This window comes from Rhinolophus sinicus, linkage group LG04 (genome assembly GCF_036562045.2).
Source record: "Rhinolophus sinicus isolate RSC01 linkage group LG04, ASM3656204v1, whole genome shotgun sequence".
Taxonomy (NCBI): Eukaryota; Metazoa; Chordata; class Mammalia; order Chiroptera; family Rhinolophidae; genus Rhinolophus; species Rhinolophus sinicus.
The window spans coordinates 39,441,851-39,453,515 of record NC_133754.1 but is presented as its reverse complement, the minus strand read 5'-3'; positions in this window follow the sequence as shown (position 1 = coordinate 39,453,515).

Sequence of the window (11,665 nt, the reverse complement as noted above, 5' to 3'; positions counted from 1 at the left end):
TTTCTTGTTTCTTGAGATAGGTTTGTAATGATAAACTTCCCTCTTATTACCGATTTGGCTGCATCTGAAAAGTTTTGATAAGATGTATCTTCATTCTCATTTGTTTCTATGTATCTATTGATTTCTCCTTTTATTTCTTATTTGACCCATTTTTCCTTTTATTTCTTCTTTGACCCAACATGCCACTAAAGTTGTTCTTTAGTGGCATGTTTAATCTCTACATATTTGTGTTTTTTCCTGCTTTCTTTTTGCATATGATCTCCAATTTCAAAACATTGTTGTCAGAGAATATGCTTGGTATGTCTTCAATATTGCATTTGTTGAGGCTATTTTTGTGTCTCAACATATGGTCCATTCCTGAGAATGCTCCATGTGCACTAGAAAAGAATGTATAATCTGGTGTTCTGGGGTGAAATGCTCTGTAAATGTTAATTATGTTTAATATGTTATTTAAGGCTGATATTTCCTTACTGACTTTCTGCTTGGATGATCAATTCACAGCTGTCAAAGGAGTATTTATGTTCCCTACTATAATTGTGTTTATGTCAGTTTCTTTCTTTAGTTCTGTTAGTTGTTGCTTTATATATTTTGGTGCTCCCTAATTGAGAACATATATATTGATAAGTGTTATGTCTTCTTGATGTACTGTCCCCTTTATCACAATGAAATGTCCATTTTTGTCTCTTATTACCTTTTTTATCTAAAAGTCTATTTTGTCAGATATAAGCATAGATACACCTGATTTTCTTTGGATGCCATTTACTTGGGGTATCATTTTATCCACCCTTTTAGTTTGAGTCTATATTTGTCTTTGCAGCTGAGATTTATCTCCTGAAGGCAGCATATTGTTGTTTTGTTTTGTTTAGGTCCAATCTGCTACTCAATGCCTTTTTATTTGTGAGTTCAATCCATTTACACTTAGGATGATTATTGATATTTGAGGATTTCCTATACCCATTTTTTCATTTGTTTTCTGGTAGCTCAGTGTCTCCATTGTTTCTTTGCCTTTTATTTACTGTCTGTCATTTTATTTAAGTGGTATTCTATGATATTTTTCTCTCTGTTTTCTCTTATTTTTTTAATGTTATGTGTCTCAGTTCTATTTTTTTTTTAATGGTTACCATTAAGTTTATGTAAAAGGAAGTTTCATATATACAGTAGTCCTTTTTCTTCAGCATGCATCTCATCTTCATTTCCCTTTGCTACTTTGCTAATTCAGACCTTTACCCCTCCCTGATTATTTTTGTTGTTGTTGTGGTCAGAAATTATCCCTATGTATGCTGTGAGTTCATTTCTGAGTTACATAACAAATTTTCTTTGTCTTTTTGTTTTTTGTTTTTATCTCCCTTAAGTTTTGTTATATTTAAGTGCATATTGCCCTATTCTGAATAGGGGTTGCCATTGCCTGCAAAAGTCTCTCTTTTATCTGTGTCATTGCCACACTCTTTCCCCCTCAAATATGTGCTATATGTAATCATTTTTATTGATTTCTGGATCATCTTTTAGGATTGTTGTTGTTGTTGTTTCAAGTGTGTGTATATCATATGTGTGTCTTTTAGCCCCTTTTCTTACTAAACATAACACGCAATTTCCATTGTTCTTCACCTTGATTTTTCACTTGACAATATATCCTGAAAATTATTCCTTATCTATATAGAGAAAATCTTCCACATTCCTTTCTTTCTTTCTTTTTTTTTTTTTTTTTTTTTTTGGTGGGGTGGGGATAGGAAACTGTATATTATTCTGTTGTTTTAATTTTTCAAAATTTATTTCACTAGGTCCTTATAGATTGACATTTGAGAGATTTCCAGTTTTTAAACATTACATATAATGCAACAATGAATAATCGTGTTCCAATGACATGTTGTATTTATAGAATATGCCTTTGGGATAGATTTCTAGAAGTGGGCTTGCTGGATCAATAGGAACATTTATCTAATATTGTTAAAATTTGCCAAATTCTTCTCAATAGGGGAATTATTTTGTATTTTCACTATTGATATATGAAAGTACGTATCTTCCAATAGTCTTGTCAATCCAGTTTATTGTCATTTTAAATTTCCCAATTTGATATATGAAAAATGGTACTTCATGGTTTTATCTTGATTTTTTAAACTTAAGTGAAATTAGCATCCTTTCATGTGTTTAAGAACGATTAAGGCTCATTTTGAAGGCAAGATATATATATATATATAAAGTTAAAACTGATAATAAAATTTCACAAGGATATAATCCTTCTTTGTTGAATTAATAGAGTTGCATGTGATAGTGTAAAAATTTTGGGGATAATACACAAAAATTAAACTGTTTGCTGTATCACTGAAAATTTCTGAATTAATCTACTGATTGAAACTTATCAATTAAGATTTTTCTCTTATAAAAGTACCATATGCTTTTTTATTTGAAAACTCTATACAAATCAAACCAGTTATACCAGCAGGAAGTAGCATATTTTGGAATGTTTCAATCTTTCTCAATCCTTTTTAAACATTATATTTCATAGTATTTTTTTGGTCACATTTTAATAGACTGCATTTTATCATACTTTAAGTTTACAGAAAAATTGGGTAGAAAATACAGAGAATTCCCATGAGCCTGGAAGATTTCTCCATTTAGTTAGACTTTCTTTGATTTCTTACATCACAGTTTTGTAGTTTTCCTCATATAGATCTTATGTGTATTTTATTAGACTTATACCTGAGTATTTTATCCTTTTTGTTGCCAATGTAAATTGTGTTATGTATTAATTTTAATTTCTAATATTATATTGCTGGTAAATTGGAAAGTAGTTGATTTTTGTATATTAACCTTGCATCTTGAAACCTTGTTGTTATCAATTATTCACAAAAGGTGTTTTTGTTGATTCTTTGGGGTTTCTACATAGATGATCAAGTGATCTGCAAACAGAGAGTTATTTCTTCCTTCCCAATGTGTGTGACTTTCGTTTTCTTGTCTTGTTGCATTACTGAGGACTTTTAGTACAATATTGGATAATGAGATTGATTTTTCCTTGTTTCTGTTATTAAGGAAGAGTGTCTAATTTCTCACCATTAAGTGTGATACAACCTGTAGGTTTTTTATAGAGGTTCTTTGTCAGGTTGAGGAAGTTCAACTTTATTTCTAATTTGCTGAGAGTTTTTATACTGAATGAGTATTGAATTTTATCAAATGGTTATTCTGCATCTATTATCATATGGTCTTTATTAGTTTGTTGATGTGATGGTTTACCTTAGTGGATTTTTTATTGTTAAACCAGCCTTATATACATAGAATAAATATCACTTGGTTTTAATTTATAATTCTCTTTATACATTGTTGAATTTGACTTAGTGATATTTTATTAAGAATAACATTTATGTTTATGAGAGATATTTCTCTGTAGTTTTCCTTTCTTGATAATGTTTTTGTCTGATTTTTCACATTATGCTGGTTTCATAAGTTAGGAAGTATTCCCTCTGCTTCTATTTTTCTGGAACAGATTGCAGAGACTCATATTATTTCTTCCTTAAATAGAATTCACCAGTGAAACCATCTGTGCCCGATGCTTTCTATTTTGGAAGAAACATTAATTACTGATTCAATTTCTCTACTAAATCCATATGACAGTCTGTGTGTTTTAATTGGTATATTTAGGCCATTCATATTTAAATTGATTATTGATATAGTTAGACTAATACCTCCTATATCTGTAACTGTTTTCTATTTGTTGTTCTCCTTTTCTCTTTATCTTCCACTCCTTTCTTTCTTCCTGGTTTTGAGCATTTTGTATGATTCCATTTTCTGTGCTCTTTTAACATATCAATTGTTCTTTTGGTTTTTAAAATTTTTAATGGTTGTCCTAGAGTTTGTAATATACATTTACAACTAATCTTAATTAGTACACTTTCAAGTAACACTTTAACACTTCACAGGTAGTGCAGGTAACTTATAACAGAGTACTCCCTGTTTCTTCTACTTGTAATTAATTATACTGCTGTCGTTCACTGCACTTATCCATAGGTTTTAATCACCCAATACATTATTGCTATTAAATATTTAATTGTTAGATCAATTAAGAATTAAAAAAAATAGAAATATTTTATCTTTATCTGTTCCTTCTCTAATGCTTTTCCTTTTTAAATATGAAATCAAGCTTTTGAATTGTCCTTTCCGAAGAATTTCTTTTAATATTTCTTGCAAGGCAGATCTGCTGGCAACAAATTCCCTCGAATTTTGTTTACCTGACTTTATTTTTCTTTTACTTTTGAAAGATTATTTTGCTGAATGCAGATTTCTAGGTTAGTTGTTTAGTTGTTTTTTTCTTTCAATATTTTAAATATTTTAGTTTACTTTCTTCTTGCTAGCGTAATTTCTGAAGAGAATTCTGATGTAATTCTCATCCTTGATTTACTATCAGTGAGGTGGTGGTTGTGCTTGTTTTTTTTTCCTTTTTCTTTTTTTTCCCTCTGCCTTCTTTCAAGATTTCCTTTGTGTCTGATTTTCTGTAGTTTTGGTATGATATGCTTATCTGTAGATTATTTGATATTTAATTTGTTTGGCATTTGAGACTCCAGGATCTGTCATATGATATTTGTAATTAATTTTGAAAAATTCTCAGTTACTATTACTTCAAATATTCTTCTGCTTTGTCCCCTCATTCTCCTCTTTCTGATGTTTCCAAAATGTATATGTTAAACGTTTGTAATTGTCCTACAGTTCTTGAATATTCTGCTTAATGTCTTCATTTTTTTTCTCTCTCTCTCTTTTCAGTTTTTGAAGTTTCTATTGACAGATCTTCAAGCTCAGGAGTTATTCCTCAGTCGTGTCTAGTGTAGAGATGAGCACATCAAAGGGCATTCTTCATTTCTGTTATTGTGTTTTCTTATTTCTTGCATTTAATTTTGATTGTTTCTTAGTGTTTCCATCTCTCTGCTTACATTATCCATGTAATGTTCTTGCATGTTGTTCACTTTCACCATTAGAGATTTTAGCATATATATTAGAGTTATTATCAATTCCTGGTTTGATACTTCCAAAATCTCTGCTATATCTGAGTCTTGCTTCTTCTCTTCAGCCTGTGTTTTACCCTTTTCACAAGGTTTGTAATTTGTTGTCATTGTAGAAAACTGAACATGATATATTTGGTAAAAGGAAGTTAGGTAAATCAGATTTTGATCTGACACTTTGTTATCTAGATAGGAATTAGGGTGTATTTACTTTTTGCTATAGCTGTACTGACAGATGATAGAATTTCCACTAGTGTTCTTGGTTTTGTTTTTCAATCTCCCTGATATCTTTGACTTTTCCTATAGACACTTTTTTTTTTTTTTTTTTTACAATTCTTTCAGCTGTAATCCTCAGTTATACAAGAGCCCTATTGCTGTGGTAGTAAGTTGTGGGGAGAGGAGAAGTGTTTTACAATCCTTTAATTAGGTCTCAGTCTTTTAGTAAACCTGTGTGCCTGGGCTGTGATCTTTACAAGTGTTTCTCAGCCTTTACCTCTACTGCCTCAAATGAGGCAAGAAGGCTACAGGGGCCTGGAGTTGGGTATTTCCCTTCTCCTACTTCAAAGGCTAGAAGGGGTCTGGAGTTTGGTATTTTCCTCCCTAACGTCACTTAGGGTTTGGCAAAAACCAAGTGGGTTTGGCTTTGGTAACAGAGTTTCCCTTGAGGGTAGACCTTTCTTAAGAGAAAGCTCTGGGTATACTTCAAAATGTTTATTTCTCTCCCTGACAGAAGCTTAAAAAGATTTTTCTTAGTTTTCACCCTGATAATTTAGTAGAGCTTCATGAGGTAAAAGTCAATGAAAGGTGGGTACCAGTCTAAGGATGGGCCCCAGCAATTTTAATTTCTCAAACTAGCCCATGCTCATCCTCCAGTAGTCAGTTATACTTTAAGTATTCCTACCAATTACTGACTCCAGCAATGTGTCTGCTCCAGGAAAGATGTGATTCTCTCTAGTTTACCTATCTGTCCAGTTTTGGGAACAGCAGTTTGTTCTATGACTGCAGTTCTCTATAACTAAAAAGAATTACTGATTTTCAGTGTGTTTAATTTTTTATCTTTTTGTGAAAATGGGAGTAAGGACTTCCAATCTTTTCACATATTTGGCCAGAAGTAAATGTATCTTACTGGTTTTTATAAACATTGTAAGATGAAGAATAATCTGGCATATTTATTTATTTCTAGTTATTTTGCTTGCCTGTTTTTCACGTTTCTTGAGCTACATGATGCTTCCTTTTTATGAGGCGTTAGCAACAAAAATGTATATATAATGGTAATTTCAGCATTGCCTTTTAAAAATTGAGTTAATTCTCTTATAAAATAATGCACATTAGAAGAGTGTATTTTGAATGTAAATTTTCCACTTTTTCTTAATATCTTATATGACTATAGGCCTACATGTAAAAGATTCCTTCTTGAGATACCAATTTAATCTTTTTCTTATTAAGTAATTTTTCAAAAATTTCCACATAGGCAAGATAACTACTTGTTCTGAAAAATAAATCCCTTGGGGAAAAGTCATACAATTTTTATGGCTTTTACAATGAACGACATCTATATTGATTATACTATGTTTTATATCATGTGATTTCTCTTTTTAAGGAAGCTAATATTCATAGTGTTATGACCAACAGAATTCTCCCCAAAATGACTAATGTTGATGCTCTGGAAAAATCAAACTAGACTTTCATTTTAATCTGAACTTCTTTGTAAGTAATAATAAATTAGTATGACCTCTTTAAAATGCACAAATACCAAAGTCATATCTATATCTGTTGTACCATTTTTATTTCATAAAATGAGGGATGCTTCCATCCCTGCTAACTACTGCTAAAGTGATCCTATTACAGTACACTGAAAATTCTAAGTTATAAATGAGGTACATGGAGCCTACATCATCATCACTCTTTAGGGACAAAAGCACATATGGAAACACTTCATGGATTCATTAAATATCAATCTGAAATAACATAACATCAATACTGGTAGCTCAAAAATGATAACAGCTGACAGATGGCCACCAATTAGAGCAATTAGCAATTAACTTGTATGTCCCTGTCCCACCTTCATCCTCCTTCACTTGCTCCATGAATTCCTACAATCCCTGGAAATATGCCTGAGATTCAGGCTCTGTTACAGAACATTGGGATAATAAATTTTGAGCCGTTACTGAAAATGAATTTTGAGAGAAAGAGCATGTCACTTCACATCTCTCATTCAAAATATGTCAGTTCGTTTTAGGTACAATATGTTTAAAATACACCCTAAGACATTTTTTTTTTTTTTCTAGAGTGAAAGGGAGTATTAAAAATAAAGTTACAAAAATTTGAAAATATTTATGTATTAACTATATGTTTTACTATATCAATGGCCCTGTAAGAGTTTAATTCAAAAATATTTACAAAAAGTATTTTAAGTGAAAATGTATAACCATGCATATTACATTTAAAAACTTCTTTTATAGTTATTATCGTACCATTAAAAAGTAACATAAATTAATTATCCTTGATATATATTCACACACTGTATTCAATTTCCATATCTCCAATATGAGCTCAACGGTATTTTTTTGTCAAGAATGCATTTCTTTCATAAAGTAATTTTCAATTTAAAAATTGCATGAACTCGTCTTTGAAGCTGCATTTTATGGTTAACAAAATTTGAAATTGTTGGCAACTTTTATTTGCTTTTTCTATAAACAGAGTTTTGAATTGAGAAAAGATTTTTTCAATAGGTGTTGAGCTACCTAGTAAGCTCAGAGAAACTTCCATTAAATGAAGTTTCTAGTCTATATTATGAGTACTTCATTTGAAAAATATTTGCAAGATAAAACTTGTTAAAATACATATCATTTTTAAAATATTTACAAATTTAGAAGTTATAGAACAGGAGGATTGCTCAATTAAATTTAATTCAGGTAATCAATATAAATTTATATCTCAGTATAATTTCTATTAAGATATTATTGCTAAAGGTGAGATACTAAAAATATAGAAGTTTTGTGCAGAATTCATTTTTTAAATAATTTGAAAACAAAACAAAACAAAAATATAATACTTTGATTAAACATTTCCAATTGGCTTTAGACAAATTGCAACCAAAATTTAAAGGACTCACACACAAAGCAAAAGTCAACACAATTAAGGGCACTAAGAGTGATTTACAAAATAATTCTTCAAACTTTGTAAAACTCTGTCGATTATAGGTAGCAAAAAGGGAAAGAATCTATTACCTTGCTGAGGTTTTTTTTTTTTTTTTTTTAATTATTCAATATTAACTGCATCACAAAAAAATTGTAAATAATTTTTCCTTGTTTGCATGGTGTGTATGCAAACTTTGCCAACTGCCCTTCTACATCAATTAGAAAAGTATGACAGTGCTTTTGATATAGTTATGAAATACATGTGCACTGCAACCCATTCCAAGAACATTTCTGTTCTGTAGGCTTTCTTAATTGAGCAAGTTTCATGTTTATATCATGACACTCAACACTAACCTCTACTAAAATTTGTGTTCATATTATTACCACATAATTAGTAATTTTTACTTAATGTTGAACATTTAAACCCATTCTACAATAACATGTATAGTGATGTTAGATGATTCACCTTTGACAAAATGAGCTTCCAAAATCTTTTAAAGACTGTCTTATTTCTTTTTGCTGTTTCAATTGTCTGCAATTAGTAAATGAAATAAGAAGATTAGAGTACAATCATACATATGGGGGGGAAAAAATGTTCCCTACACTAGTGGGAGCTCTGCACAAAGTTATTCTATAGAAAAGCACTAAATGTAGGTAACAAAATATAACCTTTGCTCTTCTCCCCAAACTATGGTGCCCTATGGGGTTGCATCATCCTGGAAAAATGGATGAATTTTAAATTAGCACAGTCACTGACTGCTTTCGAACCATATGTCCATAGAGCTGCTGCTGCCCAGATGGGGCATTTTGCTCATTCACATGAAGGTTCCCTGTGGACTAGGTGTTTCTCAGAATACCACAATAAAGGAAAAATCCTTTGAAGCATTGGAAGAAAAAATAGCCTTCCCTAAATCATTGTCATCTAGCTCCCAACACATTACTTTTCCAGAAAGCTTTATTTAATTTAAATTTTATTTGAATAGAGATACCATTCTAGAGCTCTAACCTCTTCAAGTTCAATCATAGCTGCTCAACATCAAGCATTTTAAGGGCTTTTCCATCGTGTTTTAAAGAGATTGGTCAGCTTCTTTCTAAATGTGCTTCCAGATGACTAGCTGTCAAGAACTACCGTAGGAAAAACTTTTTCTATAACTTTACAGTATGCCAAAAGAGACACTGGTTTGATGAAATATATGTTTTGCAAACAACTTTTTTTTTTTTTTTTTTTTGTCGTTTATGAACTCTATAGAGTTACAGACTTAACCATTTCAGTAAGGAAATATGAAACCATTATCTGCTATAAAACATTAACAATTAGGTAGTTTCTAGAATTAATCTTTCACAAAAGTCTCTCCTAACTCAGCATTTAACATAAACTATATCCTACAGATGGCAGGCACACATGAAATTTTGGAAAGGCGAAGACAGAGAGAGAGAGCTTCTCTCTTTTGTTCTCAGGACAAAATATCACTTGTTCTTTTCTAGTTCAGAGATAGACTGAAAAACAGCTAAAGATAATTTATTAATATGAAGAATTCAGCTCTCAAAAGAATGCCTTTTATGATAAAGCAGCTTTTATCTATAGAAGCGGAAAGATTTAAAACATATTCATATGGCTTCTCCAAAACAGTGTCAATGGCTTGACAGAACTGTACATCATTAACCCAATAACAATGGTGTTATACAAAATCAACAATAATGTAACCTCCTTGCACAAAACATGCAAGATTAAGGTAGGATAGCTTTCATGTTCTTCAAGTTATTTTATTCTCTTTTGCTCATGCAAGATTAAAACAAAACTGTTGTTATTTATCATTCCTTTATTACTTGTAGTGCAGTCATCTTTATTCTGAAAAACAATAATAAGAAATCCCTTATGAATTGAAATGGGATTCAAGAGCTCACCAGATGTAGCTGTATCACTCACCTGAAAATAAACCGAATGTTTTCTTTAATCAATCAAAATGAATAATGTTGATGGGCTTTTCAGTGACTCAATCAGGACTGCCAGCCCCAGCTCCCTTGCATGATTTCATCTTTCCAACCAGACTAAAAAAAAGTGGTTTTCCTTTTCCACGCTGGACAACTTTATTTTCACAAGTTCAATTTAACAAAGCTCAAAAGGAATTCTAAAAGCTCCGCTTGTCTCAAAATTGTTCACCAGATATCTCTACAGAATGACAGCTTCCCAACAATGTTTCATAACAAGGAGAAATAAAGGGGCGATTAAACTACTGATGAGCATAAACTATCACATTGGTGGGAGGTAGGTGGTTGTCAGTCAATGCTACAAGGTTGCGTTTTTCAGCAATCATGTTTGACTTCATTTCAGCAACTTGCTGCTATGGAAAATCCTGGACAATTGTAGGGCTTCCTTTGTTTAAATCAGCTCTGAAAGTATGATTGAGTCAATGATACCCCTTAATTTTCTAATTTTTAGGAGAGGTTCAAATGCTTGGTGAAACATGCTGTATGTTTTTTGAGTGTCAAGGAATATATCCACAATTATTGCCATAATGACCTACCATAATGACCTACCACAAGCTCATTAAAAAAAAAAGCATTTGTATTTATTTATTTATTTATTTATTTATTTTTACCAATCATGTTTATAACATCATCAACATGGTAGGACATATTATAGTTTGAAATGATTTAGATGATAATAGAGTATTTATATCTCACAACAAGTTCATTTTACAGATGAGGAAACTGAAGTATATAGATTTCAGTTCCTTAACCAAGATCACGCTGCTTGTATGTGGTGCAGACAGAGTCCACTCTAAGCCAAATCTTAGAACTCATTTACTTGACCTCTGCCCTTTATTGCTTTGTGGGAATCAGTTTTGTCCTTTTGTCTGATGTGAAAGATTCCTTTCTGCTCTTTCTGAAGATTCCTGTGTCTCAGTGATTCCCAAAGCTAAGCTAACATTCACAATTCTGGATTCATGAGTGCTGCGGGCAGTAGGTGATTGAGAGATATATAAACATGACTATTTCCAGTAATTGCCTTCTTGGATTACTTTCAGCGAAGAGAAAGGAAGTCAGGGACATTCTTTCTTCTTGAATGCTGCCATTGAGTCACACTTTGGCGTTTCAACACTGACCCACAAGTAAAAAGTGGTTTTCATCATCTTAATTCATGGTAGCCATGGTAGTTATTGCTAAACAGGACAGCACTCACTCTGTTATGACAAATTAGTGTCTGAGATGTCACTAGTGAGCAAAGGGTCTTCTCTGACTGCAATGCAGAACGTGGCCTTGTAAAAAAGTATATGTCCTGGAAGGTGGTGAGTCATTGCCCCCTGGTGGTTAAAGCAATTTAACCTATGTAGGTAGAGAAATCTGCAATGCCAAGGTTGGATAGTTCACATGATTTTACTGACTTTTGTCAATAGATACACTTTTTTAGTGACAGATGGTTTTAAATGTTCATTTCCAATCCAAATTTATGTTCATCTTTTCATATTTTTATACTTTCTCTGATTGTCTCCCCTCTCTCTTCATGCTCTTCTTTCAGGGAGTTAGGAAAAATATCTT